This window comes from Podarcis cretensis (assembly GCF_951804945.1).
Source record: "Podarcis cretensis genome assembly, chromosome: 10".
NCBI classification, from domain to species: domain Eukaryota; kingdom Metazoa; phylum Chordata; class Lepidosauria; order Squamata; family Lacertidae; genus Podarcis; species Podarcis cretensis.
This window is the reverse complement of record NC_137179.1, coordinates 56,827,623-56,854,589: the sequence shown is the minus strand read 5'-3', so window position 1 is coordinate 56,854,589 and position 26,967 is coordinate 56,827,623.

The window sequence follows — 26,967 nt, the reverse complement described above, 5'->3', positions numbered from 1 at the left end:
CGGCTAAGGGAGCTGGGCATGTTTAGCCTGGAGAAGAGGAGGTTAAGGGGTGATATGATAAAAGGTAAAGGTAAAGGTACCCCTGCCCGTACGGGCCAGTCTTGACAGACTCTGGGGTTGTGCGCCCATCTCACTTAAGAGGCCAGGGGCCAGCGCTGTCCGGAGACACTTCCGGGTCACGTGGCCAGCATGACATCGCTGCTCTGGCGAGCCAGAGCCGCACACGGAAACGCCGTTTACCTTCCCGCTGGTAAGCGGTCCCTATTTATCTACTTGCACCCGGAGGTGCTTTCGAACTGCTAGGTTGGCAGGCCATGTTCAAATATATAAAAGGATGTCACATAGAGGAGGGAGAAAGGTTGTTTTCTGCTGCTCCAGAGAAGCCGACACGGAGCAATGGTTCCAAACTACAAGAAAGAAGATTCCACCTAAACATTAGGAAGACCTTCCTGACAGTAAGAGCTGTTTGACAGTGGAATTTGCTGCCAAGGAGTGTGGTGGAGTCTCCTTCTTTGGAGGTCTTTAAGCAGAGGCTTGACAACCATATGTCAGGAGTGCTCTGATGGTGTTTCCTGCTTGGCAGGGGGTTGGACTCGATGGCCCTTGTGGTCTCTTCCAACTCTATGATTCTATGACTGTCAGTTTTTCTATAATGGGAGTAGATTGCAGTCTCTGGGGAGTTGGACATACTTTTTAATACCATATGGCAATTGATGCTCCTTCCAGAAATTTCCAATACCTTGCTACTACTAACCCAACTGCCAACAGTAACTGACTAATAAGATGTTCAAAATGAAGGTTCTGTTATCTCACAAGATAAGGTTGAGTAAAGGCAGCGCCAGGGATTAAGCAATGTTTTCTCCAAATTTCCCTGAATACTGACTGTTGGATTGTGGTCACTTTTTCACAGGTCCACTACACATGCTGGTGTCTTATTTAATACCAATAATAAATATTTTTAAATGAACAGCTGTCTACCCACTGAGATACAAGGGAGGGCTAGACTTGGACTATAGGTTTCTCTACTAGTCTTTGCTATTGCTCATTTACCCGTTCTTCAAGAAAGGATACATTAGTTCTCAGGTGCAAGGACATAAGAAGAGCCCTGCAAATCAGATCAAAGGACCATCTAGTGCAACATCCTGTTCCCACAGTGGCCAACTAGATGCCTATAAGGAACTAAATGGAACAACACTCTCCCCACTTGTCATTCTCAGCCATTGGCATATTGCTTTCAACAGCGGAGGTAGAACATATACATTGTGACAAAAAGCTATTGATAGCATTGTCCTCCATGCATGTGATTAATCCTTTTTTAAAAATACATCCAAGTTGGTAACTATCACTCCATCTTGTGGGATCCAATTCCATAGTTTAACTATGTGTTGTGTAAAAAAGTTACCTTCTTTGTGTGTCCTGAATCTTCCAAAATTCAGTATCATTGGGTGGTCCCAAGTTCTAGTTTGTTTGGAGTGTTTTCTGTGCTTCCCTTGTAAAAAAATAAAATAAAAAATCTACAGAGGCCCATGGTTATCAGGATCCCATCAGCCAATATGCATAAAAAGAAGAATTCTGAACAAAAGTCAAATTAGGACCAATGAGCTTTGGCCATTTCAGATAAACCTGAGGATGTACAGAGTGCATTCCCATACAAATAAAATGATGATGATGATGATTCCCATTGCCACAGTGTAAGAGCTGCCCTTCTGGGATTAAGAGACTGAACATGTCTTCCATGGCTTGACTTCCATGGGTTAACTTAGTCGCACACACACATACACATCTTTCTCTTTAAGCAATTGTAGGTGAAGGAATGCTGTGCCATAAAGGAAACCAATTAAAGGCTTCCATTTAGCAAAGCTCTGGGGGCATCCTTGTAAATTAACTTAAGACATGGTTAAAGTTAAGCACATGATGAATGAACCAATTGGAATGGGTCCAAGCCAACACAGGAGAAAATTAGCTGATTGGAATTCAGTGCCAAGGGATGAAGCGGGAGCCAAGATTCAAGCAGGATCCTAGAAGAGATCAGATATTTAGAAGGATTGCAAAAAGGCATCCAGGTGCAGAACAGCTATGACAGTTACAAGCATCAAACAATGGGAAGCAATGTCAACTTCCTAGAACCCAGTACGAAACAGATTATCCCACACTGCTTGAGAGCTCACCTTTTTCTCATTTGCAGTATATTGCTCTGCGGTAATCCATGCCCTTACTTTATCAACAGGAGTATACACTTTCAGCTCTGGACAACTGCCTGGTAGATGCAGTTTGGCCACAGAGTCCCGATAGGAACTTTATTATTTGAATCCTGGTCAGATTGACAAGTCACCACCTCCTCACAATGGCACTATCCCTATGTGCCAGAGCATAAAAACCCAGAGGCATGCCAAGGACAGATGTAAAACTGGTATAAGAGTGACCTATCTCACAGAGTTCGTGTGAGGATACAGTAAAGACAATATTAGAACTTGGGATGGGACAGATTTTCTAGAGAATCTGGATTTTTCTCCCCACCTAATGTTTGGAAGTTTTAGGGAGGTTTTTAATGACTGATGTTTTAATGTATTTTTAAACTTTTGTTGGGAGCTGCCCAGAGTGGCTAGGGAAACCCAGCCGGATGGGTACTGTAGAAATAAATTATTATTATTATTATTATTAGAGAATTTTAGTGCCCACCCACCCCGGAAATGTTCAGCAAAAACCCCTACATATCTGCAGATCTGTCCATTCCATACAATAATGGGGCCTTTAGTATTATAGCATCTCCCTTTGAGATCCCCCATCCCTTAAATATTAGACAGGCATCACCTCTGTTGACCTGATGAATATCTTTCTTTTACAACAAGTCTTTTAAAATGGGATCGTTTTCAATATGTATCTGCATTGGAATTGTTTTTAGATGTTGTAACTGATTTAAATTTTTGCATTTGCCAGGATATAAAAATAATAAATACATAACCAGGTGAGGAATTTGGGGAGCAGCCGTGAATCCTGTTTTGCACGTTGCTTAAGATCAGGTTGGTCCACTGTCCCTCAGACCTAGTGGGGGGCTGGACTATATTTTGGAGGAGGGGAAATGAACCAATTCCTCTGCCCCACAAATAACCTAGAGATGCATTTTAAATAAAAGCACACATTCGACTCATGTAAAAACACCAGGCAGGCCCCACAAATACCCCAGAGATGCATTTAAAATAAAAGGACGCATTCTACTCATGTAAAAACACGCTGGTTCCTGGACCGTCCGCGGGCCAGATTTAGAAGGCGATTGGGCCGGATCCAGCCCCTGGGCCTTAGTTTGCCTACCCATGCTTAAGATCATTCTTAATATTGTTGAAGGAAGGGCTTAATCCCCTATTCCTTTCTGTCTTCATCATTTAATCCATTCACCAGTGCATAGGAAGCTGCCATTTACCAATTCAGACACTCATTGTTCCATCTAGTTCACTAATGTATACATTGACTAGCAGTACCTCTCCACAATTTCAGGTAGAGAACATTCCTAGCCCTATCTGGAAGTGGCAGAGATTGAATCTGGGACCTTCTGCATGCAAAGCAGATGTTCTACCACTAAGTTACAACCTTTCATCCAAGTAGTGACCAACACAGTTGTACCATTTCACTCAATATTAATGGAATTGAAATTTCCCAGTGTTTTCTGAGGCATTTTCTGATACAGTGGTACCTCGGGTTACATACGCTTCAGGTTACATGTGCTTCAGATTACAGACTCCACTAACCCAGAAATATTACCTCGGGTTAAGAACTTTGCTTCAGGATAAGAACAGAAATCATGCAGCGGCAGCGCAGCGGCAGCAGGAGGCCCCATTAGCTAAAGTGGTCTTCAGGTTAAGAACAGTTTCAGGTTAAGAACAGACCTCCGGAATGAATTAAGTACGTAACCTGAGGTACCACTATATTTTCCAATCCCCAGTCTGTTGGAGAATTTTACCTCCATCCCCTCTGAAAGATATTTGGCGGTGTGCCCCATCCGTTTTCCTACTCATCATTAGCATAGTGAACAATTTCAGGAATGAATTTTTGCTCAGTCCTAATTAGAAATGCGTTAATAACAATTAAAGTCAACAGTGACTCCAACAACATTTCTCTCTCTCCCTGTGATAAGCTGTTCATCTCTTGCTCCTGTCTTTGATATCTCTCTCTCAGCCCGTCTCAGATCCTGCAACACAAAGAATCGTAGCAGGATCTTAATAGCCAAATGTGCCATGACTACAACATGAATGGTTTCTCCTTATGGTGCTTTCATTATTAGAATCCTTGACCCCACTTGGGCAAAAGCAACAGTGAGTAACAGTTTCATTCTACAACACTGAAAGAGCCTCAAGCCTTGCATGTATTAAGGCCCCAGGTTCAGTTACCAGCACCTACAGTTAAAAGGATCTTGGGTAGTTGGGTTAGGCGCGATCGTGCACAGCTGCTGCTATTCAGAGTAGGCCACAAATGGCCTTCTAAAGATTGTTGGACTTCAAGTCCCATCAGCCATAAGCGGTATAGCCGATGGCCAGGGATGTTGGGATCTGTAGTCCAACAAAGTGCTGGAGGGCCACAGTTTCCACATCTCTTGAGAACAGGCAAAACTGCTCACCGCTGCCATTTTGGAGTTGGAGAACCACTGCCAGGTGGATTATGATTTTTTTTACTGGGAGGGAGATGTTAGTATTTCATTCCTCCGATGCTCCAGATGGTAAAAGGTAAAGGGACCCCTGACCATTAGGTCCAGTCGTGACCAACTCTGGGGTTGCGGCGCTCATCTCGCTTTATTGGCCGAGGGAGCCGGCGTACAGCTTCCGGGTCATGTGGCTAGCATGACTAAGCCGCTTCTGGCGAACCAGAGCAGCGTATGGAAACACCGTTTACCTTCACGCCGGAGCGGTACCTATTTATCTACTTGCACTTTGAGGTGCTTTCGAACTGCTAGATTGGCAGGAGCAGGGACCGAGCAATGGGAGCTCACCCCATCACAGGGATTTGAACCGCCGACCTTCTGATCGGCAAGTCCTCAGCTCTGTGGTTTAACCCACAGCGCCACCCATGTCCCATGATGAGATTGGTGTAAATCACATGCCTGTCTGGGAAGAGTGTGGGAACAGAAGACAGTCTTATCTCTTCCGCTGTATGTACTATTTGTACTGTACTTTTGCTTTTACTTCTGCCTGTTTCCCGCTCAGAGCTGGAGAGAGAAAGCGCCATGATTCCTTTGTCTGTACATAGTGTGTAAATAAATATGTAGATTAGCTCTATGATGTCTCACACTTCTTGCTGTGTTATGCTAGAAGATTAGTGTGCATATATCAATTGATATATGTCACTGAAGCACACTGGAGAAGAAGGGAAATGCTTTTCCAAGCTGTGCATACCTGAGGACGCTCGGAGTTTGGGGGCTGCAGGGGCACCCCAGGGCACTATCCAACAGGAGGAAAAGAGGGTCAGTTATGGGAAGGTCACTGCAGTGATCCACTCTGGTACTTCTGCCAGTGTGTTTGCACCACACCAGCTTTTCCACTGCCTTGCCTCTCCGATGAGCAATACCAAACCACCTGTTGGGAACCTATAATAAATAATAATAATAATTTTTTTTTATTTATACTCCGCCCTTCCCGGTTCAGAAAACCGGGCTCAGGGCGGCTAACAACAAATTTAAAATACTTAATTGATGCAACAAAAAACAGCATAAAATGTGAATAACAATAAATTCAGAATTAAAAAATCAATTTAGGGGGGGAATCCATCCAATAAACATTAGATGATCACCAGGGCTAGCTGGCTAAATATTAGTCCTATTTGGGCCAGCAAGGAGACCAGGGGAGAATTAGCTGTGGGATCCTAGAGCAGGTAATCTTCATAAAAATGGGAGGGGGAGGGAAGGAAGGGGAATAAAAGATCAGGCTAAGTTCAAATTGAAAGCCAGGTGGAATAGCTCTCTCTTACAGGCCCTGTGGAAGGAAGTTAAATTCTGCAGGGCCCTGGTATCATGGGACAGAGCATTCCACCAGGTCGGAGCCATAACTGAGAAGGCCCTGGTGGAGGATAATCTGACTTCCTTAGGGCCCGGGACCTCTAAACTATGATTATTCATGGACCTTAAGGTCCTCTGCGGGGCATACCAGGAGAGGTGGTCCCATAAATATGAGGACCCTAAGCCTAGTCCAGTGCTTCCAGTCCACCCCGTGTACCAATTCCAGTAAGTTGTACTGGGTAAGTTGTAGCAGAGCCAATGGTCTGACTTGATAGATGACAACTTCATATATGGAGTTTAACACACTGGTACATTGCCAAGTTCACTGACTGCAAGTCCATTTCTGGGCCCAATTCAAATTGCTGGTTCCTTCAGTGCTTGGGACCACGGTACCTAAAGGACCACCTGTCTCCATGTCCACCTGTCCTGAAGATATTTTACTGAAGCCCTTCTCTGGGTGCTCTTGGTGGTTTAGCAAGGATTTTTCGGTGGTGACATCTTAGCTATGGCATGCTGTCAACACAGAAGCTCACCTGACCTCATCTTCAGCACGAGATGAAGAACTTCTTGTTTTCCCAGCCCTTTTAACAAATTCCCTTTAAAAATTGTCCTTTATATTCTTTATTTATTTATTGTATGCATTTTAAATTTTGCCGTGGCTGTAAGCTGCCCAGTTTAATTTACCTTATTATATTGCAAAACACTTTGGAATGTATCAAGGGAAGAGATTCATAAAGGAAACAGTAATAATAACTTAGCTAAAGGATAGCATATAAATATATTAAACAAACTAACCAATATTGATTTATTTTGCCCATTAGCTTTGGCTGGTTACTTTCTAAACAAAACAAATCATTATATAGAAAAACCTTTTTATAAAGCATTCTTATTAACAGTAGATTTATAACAGGACCATATAGTAAAAAAAAAAAGTAAGATAAACAGGAATGTTGGTGTTGTGTATAAAAAATAGACCATCCTACTAATTAAAGACAATCAGATAACCTCCAACATGTCTCTGATGAAAATAGGGACATCCTATTCAATAATAATAACAACCTTAACATTAAATAATTATATTAGTAGTAGTAGTAGTAGTTATTATTATTAGTTTTATTTAGACCCCATCTATCTCACTGGTTTGCCCCAGCCATGCTGCTTCCAACATACATATAAAAACATAATAAAACATGAAATATTAAAAATCTTCCCTATTCAGGGCTGCCTTCAAATGTCTTCTAAAGTTTGTATAGTTACTTATCTCCTTGGCTTGGGGGGGGGTGTCACATAATTCCATACCATCCAACATTTCTCTGATGAAAATAGGGACCTCCTAAGAGAAAGTGTGACATTCTGGGATCAAATCAGAAACCGGGACTGCTTCTGTTAATCCAGGACTGTCCCTGGAAATTAGGGACACTTGGAGGGTCTGCAATTGCATCTCCCAGAAAAACGGTTTTCCTGGATATATACGACAATTGGATCCTCATTATTTATCCACTGTCGATTATGGATCTTCCTTACAATGAAGGAACTAAATTAAGGCTTTTCAATTGGCAATGCTAGAGAGAGTTCCTCTTGTCTTTCTTGGTCGTGGCCAATTAATGGTGCAATGACCATTACCTTAAGTACGTTAATAGTGGCAAACTTTTTATATCTTGATGCTATTAAGGAAATTGGCCAACTAAATCTCTCTTTAAGAAAGGGAAACGACATGCCAAACATCTCTTCCAAATCAGACTGTCTCTTCTTCACTTGTAGGAACTGTATACTATATTCTGCTTGTTCAGGTTGTTTCAGCAAAATATTGATTTTTTCATTAAGCATTTGAAATTATTATCTCTTCCAGTGATGTAATCTTTTACAGTAAACACTTGAGCTACTATATCAGGCTGGGATCAGTGGCATTCATGCCTCTCTCCCCATGCAATGCATCAATGTAAATTGATGGCTGCTTCTGCCAGCACTGAGAGGAATTAAGACCTCTGGACAAAAACTGCTTAGAATGATGGCATTATCCTCATTGCCACTTGGCCCCCATACATAACGACATGTACATAATGACCATTGTCAGGACAAATAAACGGGATTTATGTTGGAACATTTCAATAAATAAGGAATAACTGCACAACAGGAAGGGTAGAATAACCATCCCAGCTTTATATATTTTCCCTGAATCATTCCTGCCTCCCCACCCACCAGCCATGTACTCTGAACTGACGGATGCTCAGAGTGTCATTGCATGCACACACCACACTTTGAGCAATAGGATAGCCAATAGGGATGGAATTTTCTGAAAATTTCAACGTCAAGCTTATCTGCACTGATTCCCCACCCGCAACACCTCATTCACAACTTGCTCCTTGGTTTCAACGAGAACTGGTTTATTAATTTTCTTACTTGTTCCTGCAACAATGTGGCATCTGATCATCTTCCAAGCTTCTGTGCCAGAGTCTCCTTAGTTATTGAAATCGACCAGACAGATAGCTCCATCAACTAACAATATGAAAAATTCTCACGCCCCCTATGCCTTATTGTACACATTATTTTATGTATACACATGCACACTCCAGGTTTGCTAACTTTATGAAATATACTTGGAGTCGAGAGTGGATTTCATGCTCTTTATTCAGCTCATAGTGGTGAGGAGGAATGGAAGTTCCCCCAGAATGTTTGCTTTATATACATTATTTACACAATGGGCTCCAGGTGATTGGCTAATTCTGGGATTCTCCTGTAGGCCAATCAGGTTGCGGATTCACTTCCACCTGGAGCTGGATTGGGTGGCTCCTGTGGACCAATCAGACTGCTGCATTTTGGATCCTATTCAACTCAGTACATACCAGTAACACTTAATGTGGCAGAAATACAGTACAGTGGTACCTTGGATTACAGACGCTTCAGGTTACAGTCTCTACCAACCCAGAAATAGTTCCTCGGGTTAAGAACTTTGCTTCAGGATGAGAACAAAGCGGTGTAGCGGCAGCGGGAGGCCCCATTAGCTAAAGTGGTGCTTCAGGTTGATAACAGTTTCAGGTTAAGAATGGACCTCCGGAACGAATTAAGTTCTTAACCCGAGGTACCACTCTAACACATGGGCCTAGGCTGTTTTATTTGTATTGTACATGTATTATAATCAGTGGGTTTTCCCCCTAAAAAAATGTTTAGGGGTGCTCTCATTTTCCTACTCATATTGAAATACTGCCCCTCAATGAGGCCAAACTTAGATTCACAAAACGTTTAGGGGTATGCGTACCCCTGCGTAATCCCCAGAAAAAAGGACTGATTATAATACATTTGTATTATATGTTTTGTGATGTTTTTGCAGATAATTTTGTGTATGATGGGTTCGGCTTTATAACAGAAAAACTGACAATGCATGTCTGGCTCTGAAGTTAAATGGGTTCTGAATGCAAGAGGCACTCTGATATACGCACAACTCACTTGGGTTGGAACAGGAAAATTCAGCATATAAATCCGTTTAAAATTGATTCCTCCTCAATCCCTAGTAGCCAGGAGACAAGATTCCTGCACCTTTAATTATTGTGTAGCTGGTATTCAGAGACATGCTGAAATTGTCCAGGGATGTACCCTTTGGATTAGCCTAGAAAAGGTTAATGAATAGGGGTGTCACCATTTTCTTTTCTCCTAACTTTTGCCGGCACATTTAATAGCAGCTTCACTCAGAAAAGTGTGCCAGGTGGAACTTTGGCTTGAATGGAGTGGGAAAGTGCTACTTAATTTCACTGACACTGGCTGCTGAAAGCATTGGCAGAACCAGTCACACCCACACCCATATATACACAGTGTCAATTGTAGTGATTTGTCACATTCTCCAAAGCAGCTATTCACACCAGGAAGGAAGCTTCCATTGACCATGGCAGGGGGAAAGGTCCTTAAATTCTTTTTTTTTTTAAATACATATTTATTAAAGTTTTTTGAATAAAAGGTAAAGGTAAAGGTACCCCTGCCCGTACGGGCCAGTCTTGACAGACTCTGGGGTTGTGCGCCCATCTCACTTAAGAGGCCAGGGGCCAGCGCTGTCCGGAGACACTTCCGGGTCACGTGGCCAGCGTGACAAAGCTGCATCTGGCGAGCCAGAGCCGCACACGGAAACGCCGTTTACCTTCCCGCTGGTAAGCGGTCCCTATTTATCTACTTGCACCCGGAGGTGCTTTCGAACTGCTAGGTTGGCAGGCGCTGGGACCGAGCAGCGGGAGCGCACCCCGCCGCAGGGATTCGAACCGCCGACCTTTCGATCGGCAAGTCCTAGGCGCTGAGGCTTTAACCCACAGCGCCACCTGCGTCCCACAAAGTTTTTTGAATACAAATGCATAAATAAACAACATTACTTATATCATAACATAATTTCATCATTTCTTTGGACTCCCTCACATCTCCCGCTCCCACTTACATTGTTACGAAAAAATTTTCCAAGCAAATTACCCACTTGTTTGCGATCTTATCTCCACTCATTTAAATAAAATCTAACAATTCTCCAAGAGAAAGGTCCTTAAATTCTTGTTCCTTACCCCTGATGCCGCTCAGTCTCTCCGCACTGCTGTTATTTGCATTTTTTAAAAAGTGTATGTTAATTGCATTCACATCTAGAATTCCTCCAGACTGCCCATTTACTGAGCATTAGTTTTGATTTCCATTCTTAAGGAAATCAGCCCTGAGTGCTCTCTTCAAGGACAGATCATGAAGCTGAGGCTCCGATACTTTGGCCACCTCATGAGAAGAGAAGACTCCCTGGAAAAGACCCTGATGTTGGGAAAGGTGGAGGGCACAAGGAGAATGGGACGACAGAGGACGAGATGGTTGGATAGTGTTCGCGAAGCTACCAGCATGAGTTTGACTAAACTGCGGGAGGCAGTGGAAGACAGAAGTGCCTGGCGTGCTCTAGTCCATGAGGTCACAAAGAGTCGGACACGACTAAACAACACAGTTCTGATTTGCTTGCACAAATCTTAAGCAGAAGTTAGATGATGTGCAGTCTTTATTTTATTGTTATTATTGTTATTATTGTTATTATTGTTATTATTGTTATTATTGTTATTATTGTTATTATTGTTATTTGTGGGGAAGTTATACAACAATGAACATCCTGATTTGTATGTGGGTTGTTTGTACGTCTTCCCAATAATAATTGGTTTATCCCACGTTTTTCAGTGCATTTCCTAATCACATAACTCTATTTTTAAGTGAGTTTGCTGTTCTTCAGGCAACAAAGTGCTTTAATCTACTTTAACTGAGCAAACTTATATTTCTAGTATGCACTTGAAATCCACCTACAAAATACAGACAGTTTGGAGGCACCCCTGTTTGGCCCAAAGCTGGGGTCAGTGGAGTAGCGTGGGGGGTGCAGGGGGGGCCGGCCGCACCGGGCACAACATCTGGGGGTTAGGGTTAGGGATAGGGTTAGGGGCGCAAATCCAGGGTTAGGGGGCGCAAATTACTTGCCTTGCCCTGGGTGCTGACAACCCACGCTACGCCACTGGCTGGGGTCCCAAAATTTCCTCTGCCTTCCAGACCTGTACATCTGGCATGAGTTCAGTTACTGCTCTCCCATCCTTACATCTGCATCTCAGAAAAGCAGCCACTTTGCCTTGCTGAATGTTTTTCTTGTCATGCAGCTGATACAGGTGTAGGGATCGTGTTGTGGGGTGGGGGTGGAATCCTGATAATAGATCAGAGTAATATTCTTGCAAATTAAGTAGTGGCTCTGATCCCATTTTGCAGTAATTTGCCTCTAGAGGAATCTATTGGATGAAAGTGGTTTCTGAACACAAGCTACCATTAATTGCCATGAGCTTTTTTAAATGCAAGATGACGCAGTTCTGAATCGGCTCATGAGCAATCAAGCGTGTTTAATCACAGAGAATGGAAATACAAAGAGATGAACCCGGAAAAAACCTGAAGTGCAGTATTAGAAGCTCAGTAATCAAGCTGGTTTTTTTTTTTTTTTTTAAAAAAAGCTGTATTTGTCAGGATTTCCTATACATATGTTTAAAGCATTGCCTCAAAGGCTGCCAGAAATATGGCTAACCAGCCACAGTCATGCAGAATGTACTTTCCTCTGAAAACATCATATTGAAACATGTGAGCAGCTCATTCTAAGCATAGACTTATGCACAGAGCCATGTGCTACTCACAGCCCTTCAACATGAATAGTTGCTGCTCCTCACATCCAATACAGGGAGACAGTGGTGAAGAATAATGATGAAGGCGAGCCTTCAGATCAATAGAGGGGGATGTATAAGCAAGAAATAGTCAATGGGTCCTTGGGTGGCCTCACTCAAAGAAAGAAGAGGGAAGAGTGTGGGGCAGAGCAGGTTTAAATAGCCTGTAATCACCTCTCCTCATTGGGCCTCTCCATTCTTCCAGGGGAGGAAGAGAGTGGCAATTCCCCCCCCCACACACACACACATAAATGGGGTGAACAGCATTCACAGAGAATCTACAATGGATTTTTCTAAGCATCTGCCAGATGGCAGGGGAAGAAGGCACTAAGTCAAAGCTAGTATTTGCCTGTGTGAAATAAAGGAACCATTTTCAGACTGAGGGCCACATTTCCTGCTGAAAAAGCTTCTAGGGGCCACAGGCCCAAAGGGGGTAAAAAAGGTAAAGGGACCCCTGACCGTTAGGTCCAGTCATAGCCGACTCTGGGGTTGCGGTGCTCATCTCGCTTTATTGGTCGAGGGAGGTGGCGTATAGTTTCCAGGTCATGTGGCCAGCATGACTAAGCCGCTTCTGGCAAACCAGAACAGCGCACGGAAACGCTGTTTACCTTCCTGGTGGAGCGGTACCTATTTATCTACTTGCACTTTGATGTGCTTTCGAACTGCTAGGTTGGCAGGAGCAGGGACCAAGCAATGGGAGCTCACCCCGTCGCGGGGATTTGAACCGCCGACCTTCTGATCGGCAAGCCCTAGGCTCTGTGGTTTAACCCACAGCGCCCCCCCCCCCCGCATCCCTTCCAAAGGGGGTAGGAGCAGAGTTAAAAGCAGGCAGAGAAACAGATGTAAAATTTACAGACATTCAAAGCCCACTCTATCTAGGCAAGCAAGAGGCATTCTCAGAGTTCAACAGTATGTTCCAAACAGGCCAAAACATTCAGCAAGCCATTGTGGGTATGGACCAGGGAGATGGTGTGTGGCTAAGGAGGAGATGTATCCTAAGGACAGTGCCAAGGGCTAGATAGAGAGGTCTTCAGGGCTACCTTTAGCCCCTGGATCTGATCATGTTCTCCATCCCTCAAGTAAGGTATGTTGGTGAGAACTCTGAGAGGCAGGGTGAGAACCCATTGAGGCATGAATGGCTTTTCCCTAGCCTTGGCTCAGCAGATGAAGCTTCATTGGGGCCCGTCTTTCACTAAAACTCTCTTATTCTGGGCCTGATGACTCATTGATGTGTAGACTATGCCAAGCGGCAGAACTGGTGGCTATTCTGAGGTGTGGTTACCTTGATAATGGGAATAAAGATGGAGGAGACAGATTTTCCATCCCCTCTTCCTACGATATTCAGATGTTGGCACTCTGTTTTGGAGCTGAATATAAATTTCATATTCTTTTAACACAAATAAAAAGTGGCCCGTTTAAAATCCAAGAATGTGTCTCATCTCTTCATTTCCATGTCCACACACAATTGTTGAATCACACCTTTGGCTTCTTTCTACCCACCAGTTTAACCAGTTAATCAGATATGGCCAGCTACCCTGACCTTTTCCATTTTAATTGGGAGATTTTCCTGTGATAGGGGAAATATAATTGGATGTGGAGCTGAACTTGTGTTTGCAGGTTTTCAAGGGACTAGGAAGCCTTGGAATTTGTTGCTTCTTTGTGCGTGTGAGCAAATGTGAGACTGTAATTGCCACTTATATACTACATATTATTGTGCAGCAAAGTGCCCTAAATTCGAAGGTCAGCATATATTATGGGTAAATGCCCAAATATTTAGCCATGCATCTGCTTTGTATTGCTATGTGTTTGTCCTGCCAAAAGTGTATTCTCAGAATAAAGTATAACTCCCAGGTTTCGGCGCTAAAAGAAAAAAAAAAGTGTAACTTCCCAGAATACTCATAACATATATTTAGCATTCTGTGCAGAGAGGAACTTCGTTTAGTAGCAGACTCATGTAAATAACTAACATGTACAGCATTTTGAAATCTAATTGCACTGAAGATTCAACATTAACATGACATCAAGTGACAGTTTAAAATATTCCGTTTCCATAAATGTACTACTACAGTTTCTGAATTTCTATATATTAATTGATCTTTTTCCCTTTTTTTCTCCTTTTTGCAGTCTTCTTTTTATCATATCACTACAAGTCAACTGAGACTAATGCCAATGTTTACAGCTACATGTAAGATGCCGCTGCAGAATACATAAAAGAAATTGAGTTTGCTTTGTGACAATTCTTGTATCCTCAATAGCAATAGCATTTTCCTCCAATCTTCTTTGAAGCTTGCTATAGTTAAGGAGATGGTTGGAATTCTGCACTAAAATATTATCCCTTCTCATCCAGGAGAAATAAAAAACTGGACACAGAATCCAAGTCTAATGTATCTTGGGGTAATAGAATGTCCCAACACAAAACGTGTGTTGTGTCAGAAGAGCCCTTTGGTCTGTTTCCATGGATCGGTTTCCCTGGAAAATCATGTGTGACTTTTTTTAACCCCAGTACAGAGATTCTGAAACTAAGAAACTGACCCAGACAGTTTCAGGATGGTATTTTTTTTACTCACAAGCAGATCTGGGGGATAAATTTGATTCCAACCAAAACAATAACCTTCCATATTCTATCCCACCATGCCTTCAACGGAACTGAATGTTGAAAGATTCACAACAGGTACTTCTCCATGCATAATATGGGTAAACGATAAAACTTACTCCCACAGGAGGCAGAGATGGTGACCAACTCAAATGGCTTTCAAAGAGGATTTGACAAATTCATGGATAAGTCAGTCAGTGACTACTAGCCACTAGAGGCAGTATGCTTCTGAATATCAGTTGCTGGAAACAACATGAAGGGAGAGTGTGCTCAGGCCCTACTTGCTGTTTTCCCACAGGCATCTGCAACTGGGATACCAGCCAAATGAAGCACTCTTGGCCACCTTCACCATCCGCTGAGTTTCCTCAGCACCAAGTTGCAAGCTTAGTAATTGAGTTCCACCTTTCTTGAAGCAGAATTCAGTTTGCAGAGAACGCACCATCTTGGGCAGTGTTTTTCCACGTGAGCTTTTAAGGCAAGGGTCTGCCATGTCGTCTCTCCTTTTTTATTTATTATGTGCATCAATGTGTATACACAACAGAGTAGAAAAGGCACACGGGTGGCGCTTTGGTCTAAACCACTGAGCCTCTTGGGCTTGCCAATCAGTAGGTCGGCAGTTCAAATCCCCACGATGGGGTGAGCTTCCGTTGCTCTGTCCCAGCTCCTGCCAACCTAGCAGTTCGAAAGCATACCAGTACAAGTAGATAAATAGGTTCCGCTGTGACGGGAAGGTAAACAGCGTTTCTGTGCACTCTGGTTTCCGCCACGGTGTTCCATTGTGCCAGAAGTGGTCTAGTCATGCTGGCCACTAGACCTAGCTCCCTCGGCCTGAAAGTGAGATGAGTGCTGCACCCCATAGTCACCTTTGACTGGACTTAACCATCCAGGAGTACTTTAAACTTTTTGTTTTGTTTTGTTTACACACCAGAGTGACAAATGCTTGCAAAGTCCCCTCACATTTTCACAACACAAGCAATTTTTTTTTTATAAATGCTACATTCTCAACAAAATGCATTCTGTCTGAATACATTGAATGGATCAAGCCTTGAGCTCAGCATTCTGGATCAGCACATCACTTTGCTTCTCTGGAAACAGACAAAGAGGCAGATGAAAAGACAAGGATGCAATCTGTTTTTGATGGTCCCCTCCGCTGCAAAGTGTTTCCTCGAAGCATTGGCAAGCGGTCATGGCACTTGAATATGGCAAGCTAAGCATTAGCCGTGGGCACCAGTCTCACAGAGGGATGAAGTCCTGTGAAGTAGCAACCTACTTCCAAAGAACTAGTCAGCCAGTACTGAATGAATCAGACTTCAAGTTAACCAGTGAGTAAAAGGAAAGGAGTTTAGTCAGAAGAATGGCCAGTTATAGATAGCCTTAATCAAAGGGTTCAATTGGTCTGATACCTCTCATGAATTAAGGGCTAATGAAAAATTTAAAAACCAATCTTTAAAATTCACCTGTCATGTGAAGTCTTTAACTCAGTCCTCCATGCTTTACTACAGTGATACCCAATGTGATGCCCCCCCCCCCAGACACTGTTGGACTCCACCTCCCTGTTGCAGATATTGAATATTGTGCAGTTTGAAGCAACTGGAAGCATAAGAACTGACTCTTTTGGAAATGAAACATTGTCCATGCCCATGGAAATATTATTCAAACTTTACTGGCAGAGCTTTCTTTAAAACAGAATATATATATATATATATATATATATATATATATATATATATATATGTCTATGCAATACCTTGTGCTGTCCAGCAGAGGCTCAGCATCTTACAAAATATGAAATAATCCAACCAGACCTATAAGCAAAGGTCTCTCTCTCTCTCTCTCTCTCTCTCTCTCTCTCTCTCTCTCTCACACACACACACACACACACCAGCCTGCTTTCCAGCCTCCAGGCTGTTTGCTGTTCCTTCAGGAAAGCCATTTTCATGCATTGTTCTCCCTGTGGGGTTCAGAGAGACAACTCCATTTTACATCTTTACTCCATTCAGTTTGGGAGGCAAAGACACAAAGGCAACTCCTTTCAAAATGGAGACTGCAACCCAATACTTCTCACATGATTCCAGGTTTACAACTTTAGTTACCCGAAAACAACAGTTGCGTGTTCAGACCCAGAGACCTCCCCCCTAAAGAAACACACATTTGACTCAAATTTTAGTTTTGGTTTTTGGCAGAATTTAGGCCACAACTTTATTGATTACAGAAAGTGAGTGGTTGCCTAGGCTCTGGTTCGACTAGCTCCCTGCACCCTTGCAGGCAGCACTGACCCAGAGCTCTATCATAGGTCAGCCAAGGGTGAACACCTGAGGTAGGTAGAAAGCCTGAGAACGGACAATGTCCACTCCCCAGATGCTCCCCTGGACTCAGACATGGGCACAACCCCCTCTCAGGGGTTGACCAAACCAAGTTGAGTCCCTGAATTCCTTTAACGGAATACCCTTCACATAGGGATGGCGAGAGCCTTCTCCCATCCTTATCACCTGAACCAGTGCCTATCAGCAACCTTACAAGTTGTGACAATTTGCTACGCAGCAGGCGAAACCCAAATGGCACCAGCCAATCAGCCAAGTGGGGGAAATTCCTGTCGTGCCCCTGTCCCAAGGACAGATGACACACAATGGCATAGCAAGGACAGTCACACAATGCCCTAAATATAGGGAGAGGTGGGTGGGTGTTCCGATGCACGAGCCAAAAGAGGAAGCTCTGGGTCACGTGCATGGGCATAAATAGGTCCCTCAATCCATTTAGACTGCACCCATTGGCCAGATTAAACCCAGCAATGAGGGACCTACCAAGCGGGTGTTGTGGCTGTCCAATATACCCACCCACAACCAAGAGGTCAGTCTGCAGGTCTCACCGCAACATGTGCCCTCTTTTAGACAGGACATGCTTTAGTCAGTTAATCATTAACTCTGCAAGAAGCTCAGAGTCCATTAGAAAACTCTCGTGGGGCGAAAACCCAGTGTTTGCAATACACATTTAGCCATTTTGAATTTTAAACCTTCATTAATACAGATACAGTGGTACCTCGGGTTACATACACTTCAGGTTACATACGCTTCAGGTTGCAGACTTCACTAACCCAGAAATAGTACCTCAGGTTAAGAACTTTGCTTCAGGATGAGAACAGAAATCATGCTCCAGTGGTGCGGCAGCAGCAGGAGGCCCCATTAGCTAAAGTGGTGCTTCAGGTTAAGAACAGTTTCAGGTTAAGAACGGACCTCCGGAATGTATTAAGTACGTAACCAGAGGTACCGCTGTACATTTCCCCCCATTTCTGTGTGAATTAAACCATTATCCTTAACACTCCCATCATCCCTGACCATTGTCCATGATGGGAATTGGAATCCTGTCACATGTAGAGAGCGCTAACTTAGCCTTGCTTGTAGAAAGGCATGGATAGTCAATAATCAAACCTTGGCACATGCACCTGAAACAATCCCATATCCTTACTTGATCTGTCAATTTCCTCATAAGGGTGATGTGCCGTGAGGTTTAGACACCATGTTTGCAAAGAGTGACTGTATGTCAAAGTACCCCATGGTTATACTTTGACATAAATCCATTTCTATAAAAGTGTCTCTGACACAGCACAATGTTATTTACATGTCATTTATTTATAAAGAATTAAGAGAATCTATAAGTAACTCATTTACATTTGTAGTGTTTGTCTTCCAGAAAGGTTTTTAAGTGGGTTGAGAACTTAGGCGCTCTTGTTCTTGTTGTTTTCAAGTGAATCTTAGCATGAGAGGAGGGAACTGTATTGTTACTTTCAATTATAGCTATTCTTTGATGAAGGGCACCACAGCTTTCCTCTATTTAGAATTTCAGAAACTGGATTCCATTTTCTCTGACATTTAACATAAAAAAAATAGTAATCAATATTTTACATTCTGCATTCAATGGCCACCATCTGCTTACCTATCAAACAAGCATTTGTGTACATTTTACACATTAAAAATTCCTTTGCCACGTAAACACTACATCTGAAAATAAAATATCAGGAAGGCTTCAGTGGATTCAGGCTTCACTGCAGAGGGATTACGACGCTTAAATCCAAGCACCATACACACTGATGGCGCTGCGTAAATGAAAAATAAGCTTGCCTGCATTGCTGGATTAACTCCTCCAAAGCTTAGTACTGAAGCTGCAGTGTTTTGTCATTTGCTTGGGTATGGACAGGATTATTCCTTTGCTAGCACCCAACTTTCCTATGCAGCACTTTAAGCATTCATGTTTGAGAAGGAACAGTCTTTGTTTCTTTGGGGTTTCCCCCTTTCCATTCTGTGCCTTCCTACATATATCACTTTTAATTGTATATCTTGACGAAGCTGGAACATGTAGAATATTTCTCAATGCTGAAGGCAATGGGGCATCTCTCAGCAGAGCCAAAATGCATAGACTTTATACACGGAGCCTGAGTCCAAAGATTTGCTTTCTGTATGCCCAAAGGCTTGGACAGGCTCAATGACGAGTGTTTTTTTATTTAAAAAAATGAAAAATTGAATGGCAGAACCTCTTGTCATATTACAGCCTGCTTGTGCACCTCTTCCAATGAGGTATTGGTTTGAAATCCCCCAAATCTCCTTGGAATAAGGAACTAACTGTGTGGTTATCTGGATTCAGGCCAGTGCGAGGTGCCAGTGAGGCAGCTCAACTCAGAAAAACCAGGGATTGCTTGTATGATTGAGTGAGAAGGCAAATTACAACCCATACGTTTGAGCTCTACAAAGTGTTGCAATGTATGCAAGTGACTTCATTGGCAGTCTAGTGGCTTGGCCTAGCAACCTGTGTTTTTAATAACCTTGGTGGTGTACACCCTAACCCATCTGTAGCACAAAAATGTAGTTTCCCCCCTCAGTCCAGAATCATTTGCGCTCATCATCAATATTCTGCTTTCAATCTAGATTGGTTATATATTCTGCCATCCAGAAAGGTGGATGTGAGCAGGTATGGATGCACTCCCAGTCGCGTCGCAACGGGGGAGGGGTGGTGGTTCGCCTCGGGTGCCATGTCTGGGAGTGTGACAAGGAGGCACCCCACGGGGGCTCACCCCACTACGGCGGCGTGAGCAGCCATCACGGCGCCACAGACACATGTGGAGGATCCTCCATTCGCAGCTGTAGCCATGGGCAGAGGATCCCAGTGCTGGTGGCAAACCGCTATGTAAAGTGCATGTGCGGCGTTGCTACACATGCACCCTATGTAGAGACTGTTGGGATGCATCCAAGGGAACGGGGGCATTTGGCAGGCCCCCAGCTGACTCCAGCCCACCGGCTGGTAGCAGAGTGAACTCCAGTCCTCAGAACAGCATCAAACAGCGACCTGCAGCTTCAGAACTCTACAGAAGCTGGAGCACGCTCTAATCAGCAGAGTAATTAACTCTTCACGACGGAAGAGCAGACAGAGGCATAGGTAAAGCATATTTACAAGCAGTTTATTCAGCATAGATCAAGACAAAGGAAACATGTCTTCTCTCCTTCAAGTCTAAGAGCAAGAAGCACTAAGCAAAAGCTATACACAAACGGAAATTCCCAGCAGGCTGTGCTGGAATGTAAACAGACATGTGACATACAACAACCCACATATCTGTTCCTCTTAGGTGAAACATAACATCAATAGCCTAACAGCGATGCCCCGTGCCGGGTGTCACGACGCCTTCATTCGCCCCTGTGCACACCCCCTTGTTGCAACCACCTACATCTGCATTCATCTGTTTCATCTGCCAGTTGACAACTATGAGAGCAGGATATTGGACTACTTGTGCCACGGGCCTGATCTGGCAGACTCTTCTTATGTTACGGAACCTGAAACTTACTTCCAGGTAAAAATATCTAGGACCTCACTGTAAATGGCTTATTGCACTGTAAATGCCCAGGCATGTTTACTTGAAAGTAAGCCCCACTGTTTTCAATGGTGTTCACTGCCATGAATTCTACTTATATTGATCCAGAGCAGATTCCACTACAGCAGTAGTGGTAGTAGTAGTAGTAGTAGTTGTTATTTGAATTTATATACCACCCTATACCCGGAGGCCTCAGGGTGGTTCACAGAAAAGATTGACATAAAAACCACAATTAGCAAAGTAAAAACCTAAACACGTTGCAAATAGACTAGAGGCAATTAATATTTCATCCAGCAGAGTTTGCTACTGCTACTGAAGGCAAATGAGCATAATGGTCACAAGTCCAATACATTCAGGATTGGCACTGTCCATAAGAAATCCAGTTGCAGCAGACTTAACTTAAACTTACAATAACTTATCATAAAACCTTAACATTAAGCATACTATATACAGAACACCGCACCAGAAAGAAAGAAAAGAGTGAAGCCCAAGTTCCTTCTAGCCTTATTATTATAGTCAGCATGACCTTGACAGAAAGAGATAACAGAACCAGTTAAAGCCAGCTGTACTCAGCTTCTCTGAAGGAATAACCCAAACATCATGAACTTTCTGCTTGCACCAGTTTGTATCACACACAAAGAAGCTTCCAGAACCCTCTTGAATCAATTAGAACAGGCAAGATCTCTACACATCAGATCAATACTTTCTGTACCAAGAAATGATTGTAGCCTTGGTGTATGTTTATTCACAATGTCATTGGGCAGGTGCAATTAGATTCCACATCACCAGATGTTCATCTTTTTCAAATGGACATATTGTGGGGTATTGTAAAATCAGTCTGCAATGAGCTTTTGGCTTTTTTTGCAGTGAAACCAGTTTCTCAAAAAGAGCTTTACAGGGACAATAAAAAAATGCAATAGCTCTAGATGGTTTGTGGACTATGCTGAAAAAACAAGCAACCAGTCGCCATTGATTCAATAATAAAATGTTGTATGCATGCAGCCATGGTAATGCAACCAAGGTGGTCATAGACCAGCCATATATGTATATGTATTCCTTTTCTGACAATGTTTAGACCATGGGTAAGCAAACTAAGGCTGGATCCGGCCCAATTGCCTTCTAAATCCAGCCCATGGATGGTCCGGGAATCAGTGTGTTTTTACATGAGTAGAATGTGTCCTTTTATTTAAAATGCATCTCTGGGTTATTTGTTGGGCATAGGAATTTGTTCAAATATATATTTTTCAAAATATAGTCTGAGGGACAGTGAGGTCTGAGGGACAGTGGACCAGCCCCCTGCTGAAAAAAATTGCTGACCCCTAGTTTAGACCTTTGGAGGCACAATTTACAGATCTCTGGCCGTCACAGAGCATCTATCGTTTATTGGGCTTCCAACTCAAATGACAACACCATTGGTCTAATGTGGCGGAGCCATCACTTCTCTACATTACGTGCTTGAGCATCCCTTTCATTCTGCCAGCCTGCTTGGAGGTATATGGGCATAGATAAATGCTTTTCCTTTCTCTCGAGGTGCAAATTATCTCCAGGTTACATGAGTTATGAAGGCCCACCAGGATTGCTTATGATGCACCTACCCAAAGTGTGGATCGGGCACTGTACATTTCTAAGGTGGCTAAGACTGTGTGTGTCAGCATTTTGAATTTTTGTTTCTTCAATACTAACTGATTGTGTACATACCCCTCCTTTCTACAAGGAGCTCAGGGTGGTCCCATGGTTCTCCAGTCCTCATTTTATCCTAACAACAACCTGTGAAGTAGGGGGAAGGAAGAGAGAGGTAAAGGGGGGGAAAGAGAATATGACCCAAGGTCACCCAGTTAACTTCATGGCTGAGTGTGGATTTGAAACCCGATCTCTTCAGTCCTTGTACAACCACTATGTTCTAACCTCTATGTCATTCGAGTTATTTTTTCCCTTTGACGGAAGGCAGCTGCACACCAGCAATTCGCTATGCATTGCCAGATGGCGAATTTGTCTGACCAAAAGCTCTGATACCAAAGCCTTGCCCTTAAACAATTGTGACATTCCTTTTAAAGTGCACCATGGTTGAAATATGCCTTCCAGCTAGTGTACGATAATGGCCCTTAATGGGCTTTTTAAAGCAGGTTGTTCATATTAGCTGGTTACACTCAATAAGCTTAAAAGAAAAATTAAATAGAATTTTATTACACATAAAGTCTGTATTATATACTACATTGACTCAATACCTTTCATTTAGCTCTTTCCTACACTTGTTTACAGTGCTTAACTAGATTAGTTTCAAAAGTAAGGGACTTAAGAATCTGCCTTCTGCTAAGTCAGGTCACTTGGTGCACTCCAGAAGTGTTGGACTACAACTCCCATCAGCCCAGCAATTGTCTGGGAAATGGAAAGTACAAAATATCTGGATGGTACGGGATGTGGAAGCTTAGTCAACACTGTCTAGAAGCAGAGGCCCAAGATTTCAGACAGGGATTGAGTCTAAATTCTTACTTCAACCTTTGTTTAAAGTCGCTGTCTTCTCTGCCTTACAACTGCTGTGTCAAGATGTGTTGTCTAGTGGGAATAATGCTTTCTTTGCTTATGGAAATTGCCCTGCAGTTAATGTCACTGGTTCTCTTGTTACTTTTATCAGATATCATTCTGGCCAGTCAGGTTAATTTGTTTCATCTGAACAATGCTGTGTTTCCAGCTATTGCTTGAAAACTGATAAAAGCTGGTCTAGTCTAGCCCTATAATATGTGTTTGGCATTTAATTTACATTGCCTAATCTGGATGGAAGTAAACAGTTTCAGACATTTTCCTCTAGAATCTAGGAAGAGAGAGAGGGGTGGGGAAAAAACCTCCACAAAAGCCAGACCATGGCGCTTTGAAGTATACACAGGGCTCCCTCTGTTCTAAGCATGGAAGAACAGGAGAGTGAATGGACTTGCCAAGTAGATGGAAAAAGAAGCTGGTGTGCTGAGCATAGAATGGCTAAGGACTGCAAAGTTGGACAGGAAAAATAGCGAAGAGTTGATGTGGCCAAGAATGAGAATAGGAAGTAGACTGAGAAGCAGTTTTGAAGATACACATGGCTGGGAAAAGAAAGGACCCCAAAGAAATAAGGTCAACACCTGTCAAGACTCAGGCTCCTGCAGGAAACCTATCACCAAGAAACACCTACTGTCACTTGCTGCCATTAGTTGTCAGTATTGCTGCCTGATAGTTTCCCTGCGCTCATTTTCCTCTGTGTGCTAGTCCTGGGGGCTAACAGAGAGGCGAGGTCCGAGTCTGGTCCGAGGTCGAGGTATGGAGGCTGTCCGTCAAAGCTGTAGCTGGATCCAAGGCAGGGAGTCGGGTGGGGTCAGGAACTCTGACAGAAGAGCAGGACAGGGTGCAGGCAGGAACAGGCTAGCAACAACGTTGCTCCCGCAACCTGGGAACTGGGGCTGGCTGGCTTTTATCTGCCCCGAGGCATAGGGCAGCTCCGGTCCACAGGTGACTCATCTCTCCTGGCCTAGAGGCGAGCACTCCTTCTGCAGCTTCCCTCCGCCTCTCTGCCCTGAGCCTCTGCAGCTCAGGAGAGGCTGGAGGGTTATCGGACCCAACCCAGAGGCAACCTCCTCTTCCCCTGACAGGGCTGAAAGTGCAGGCAATGGGTCCTCCGTCACCTCAGGAACCAGAGCAGACTCAGCTGGTACCTGCACCTGAGGATCCAGCACAGGTGAGGACCCTTCAGGCTCAGGCCCCAGCCCCAGCTCAGCTGGTTCTGGAGGCGGGGACTCCTGTGCAGGCTGGGATTCTTCAGGTTCAGCCTCTGAGTCCGAATCCCAGGCCATCACACTCTGCTTCAGAGGAGCAAAGCTGAGAATCAGTTGCTCTTGCTTGCCTTCCCACCAATTCATGAGCTGGCCATTGTCCCTGTGCTGAGTAGAAGCATCCAATAGCAAAGGTGGCAAAAGGGGAGTTGGGCCATTGAGGGAAGAGGATTCAGTTTTGTCCAAAAAACTGGAGCTGGCACTGGGTAGGAAGAACTTTCAATGGTTGGCAGAAAAAGTGGACAAGTCTTCAGAGGTTTAGGGTCTGGAGAAATGTGGAGCAAACGAGGAGGAGGAAATAACAGTGGGTTGGATTATTTTTTTCTGACATTTATGGCCCACCTTTTCTACAATGTGCTTGAGGCATCATTCATTGCTCTCTCTGCCTATTTTATCCTCACAGGCTGAGAGACCGAGGCAAGAAGAAGCTAGGACTGAATCTGATTTTCCTAAATCCTAGTCTGACATTGTAGCCATGCTGACTCTTGAACTAATCAGCTAAATCTTGACCTCTGCCTATACTATGAATCCTACTGGCCAATGAAGATGTGATTAGTTTAGACTAGACAAGGTAGCTGATTAAATTATACAATGTGGATAATAATGGTCTGATACTGTGGGAGGTTTGCAGGAGGGAAAAGATTTTCTTGGTTCAAGGCAACAGTATTTGTCTTCTGTTGTGCTAGAGAGGTCATAAAGCAACACTTAATTTGAACTGCGATATTAATCAAACCCGTATTTATTTTATAAAGGTCTTAGTATCTCCTAATTGAAAACTTCAATCTGCTGCAAATACCTTAGACCTTTGAAATGGAGGCACCTTGAAGAGCTGCTCTCATACATCAGTGTTCTCCATATCATCAAAAGGCTATGACCTCAAGGGCGACTTTGAAGTGGCGCAGAGAAGCATAAAATGGGAGGGTCACATGTTCGCAGGAGGGTTTCAGGCCTAAAATTTTACTGTACCCTTTAAACTGGCAAATTATATAATTTGTAATTTTTATCAGGCATACAAGGAGCTCTCTATTAAAAGGCTCAATTAACTTTAGAGCGCTTTTATTAAGAGAAAGGTCATTTTGAGTGATACTTCTAGAATCATTGTCCTGTGCTTTTCCATAATGCCATGCAATGATGCTGCAAAAAATAAAAAAGGAAGTAATTAAAAAACAAACAAACCTAGTTTGTTCCCTAGTTAAACACAGGAGATAATTGAGTAATAAACCTATATTTAGAGAATTCCGCTGATTCACAAAAGCTTTATACGGAGTGGAACAATAGCTGCAGTTTTGCATTCAATAGGAATACTTTTGGGGGAAGAGAGGGATTTATAGAAATGTTAAAATAGTAATGAAATAATGGAAATGTTGAAAAGGATAGACAAAGTGAAGTATAATTGCTTCTCGTATATATCGAAGAGGAGATCTTTATTAAGAGAATTAATGATTTTAAAACATTATTTTGGTTTTGTTGTAAAGACACTCTACACATAGATTGCTAAAATTCATTTAGCTTCATCTCAGAAGAGAAAGAACCACTCAAACCTAACCTTTTCAGTATGGCATTGATACTGCAATGTTATCATTAACAGGCCTTCTAGGAGGAAGGAGCAATTTCCAATTACAGGGCTACTTAAGGTAGACCCATTCAAATGAACGGATATTAGTAACTTGGGCCCGTTAATTTAAATGGGCTTACTCTGAGCAGGACTTAGCTTAGGTAGATAAATCAATGATAGATGCAATCCAGCCTTTCCTGAACATTTAAATATAATTGCCCCATTGCAGCTGAAGTTAGTTGTCCAAAAAACTGATGAGACAAGCTAATCATAACTGTAGTCCCATTGCTTCTGTCAGACGAGGGATGGGCACATCTGTCAATTCATTTTATCTCTGTTTCTCATCCCACCCACCCTCATTCTTAGTTCACTTCTCCACATTTCCATATAAGTTTGCAATTTATTTTTTTGAAAAAATACCGGCGAGAAAACATCTCGGCCTTTGTGCGTGAATTTATTCTGAATTTCTTCCACAGTTCACCTCCCCACTCCAAAGTAAGGTTGAGGGCTTGGCTTGGTGGAAGGGGCAGAAGCGTCATTTTGATTATATATATTTTGAGGTTTATATGTTGATCTTTTCTTTGAACCGCCCTGAGACTTCCCGGTGTGGTGTGGTATATAAATTCAATAAATAATAATAATCTGAAATTTCAGATTGAAATTTTGCACAAGCCCAAGTGTGAACATCCCTGCTCTCCTCAGCAGATTTCAGCTTTAAACATTTTTGAAATAATAATGCACACCAGCTAAGATAGCAACAAACAGCCTAGATGATGATATTTACACTATTCTAACTGAGTGCAGCCTTCTTGTAAATACTGCTTTCTAATACCCAAACACCTTCCAGATTTTTTTTTAGCTTTATCTTCCCACTGGATGTCAAAGTAGATTTTTCCTACACAAAGGATAAATAATAGATGTAGCCACATGTACTAGAGCAATAATCCTCAACATCTTCAGACCAGGGACCCACCTCTAGCCCAGATATGCCTTTGGGGACTCACTT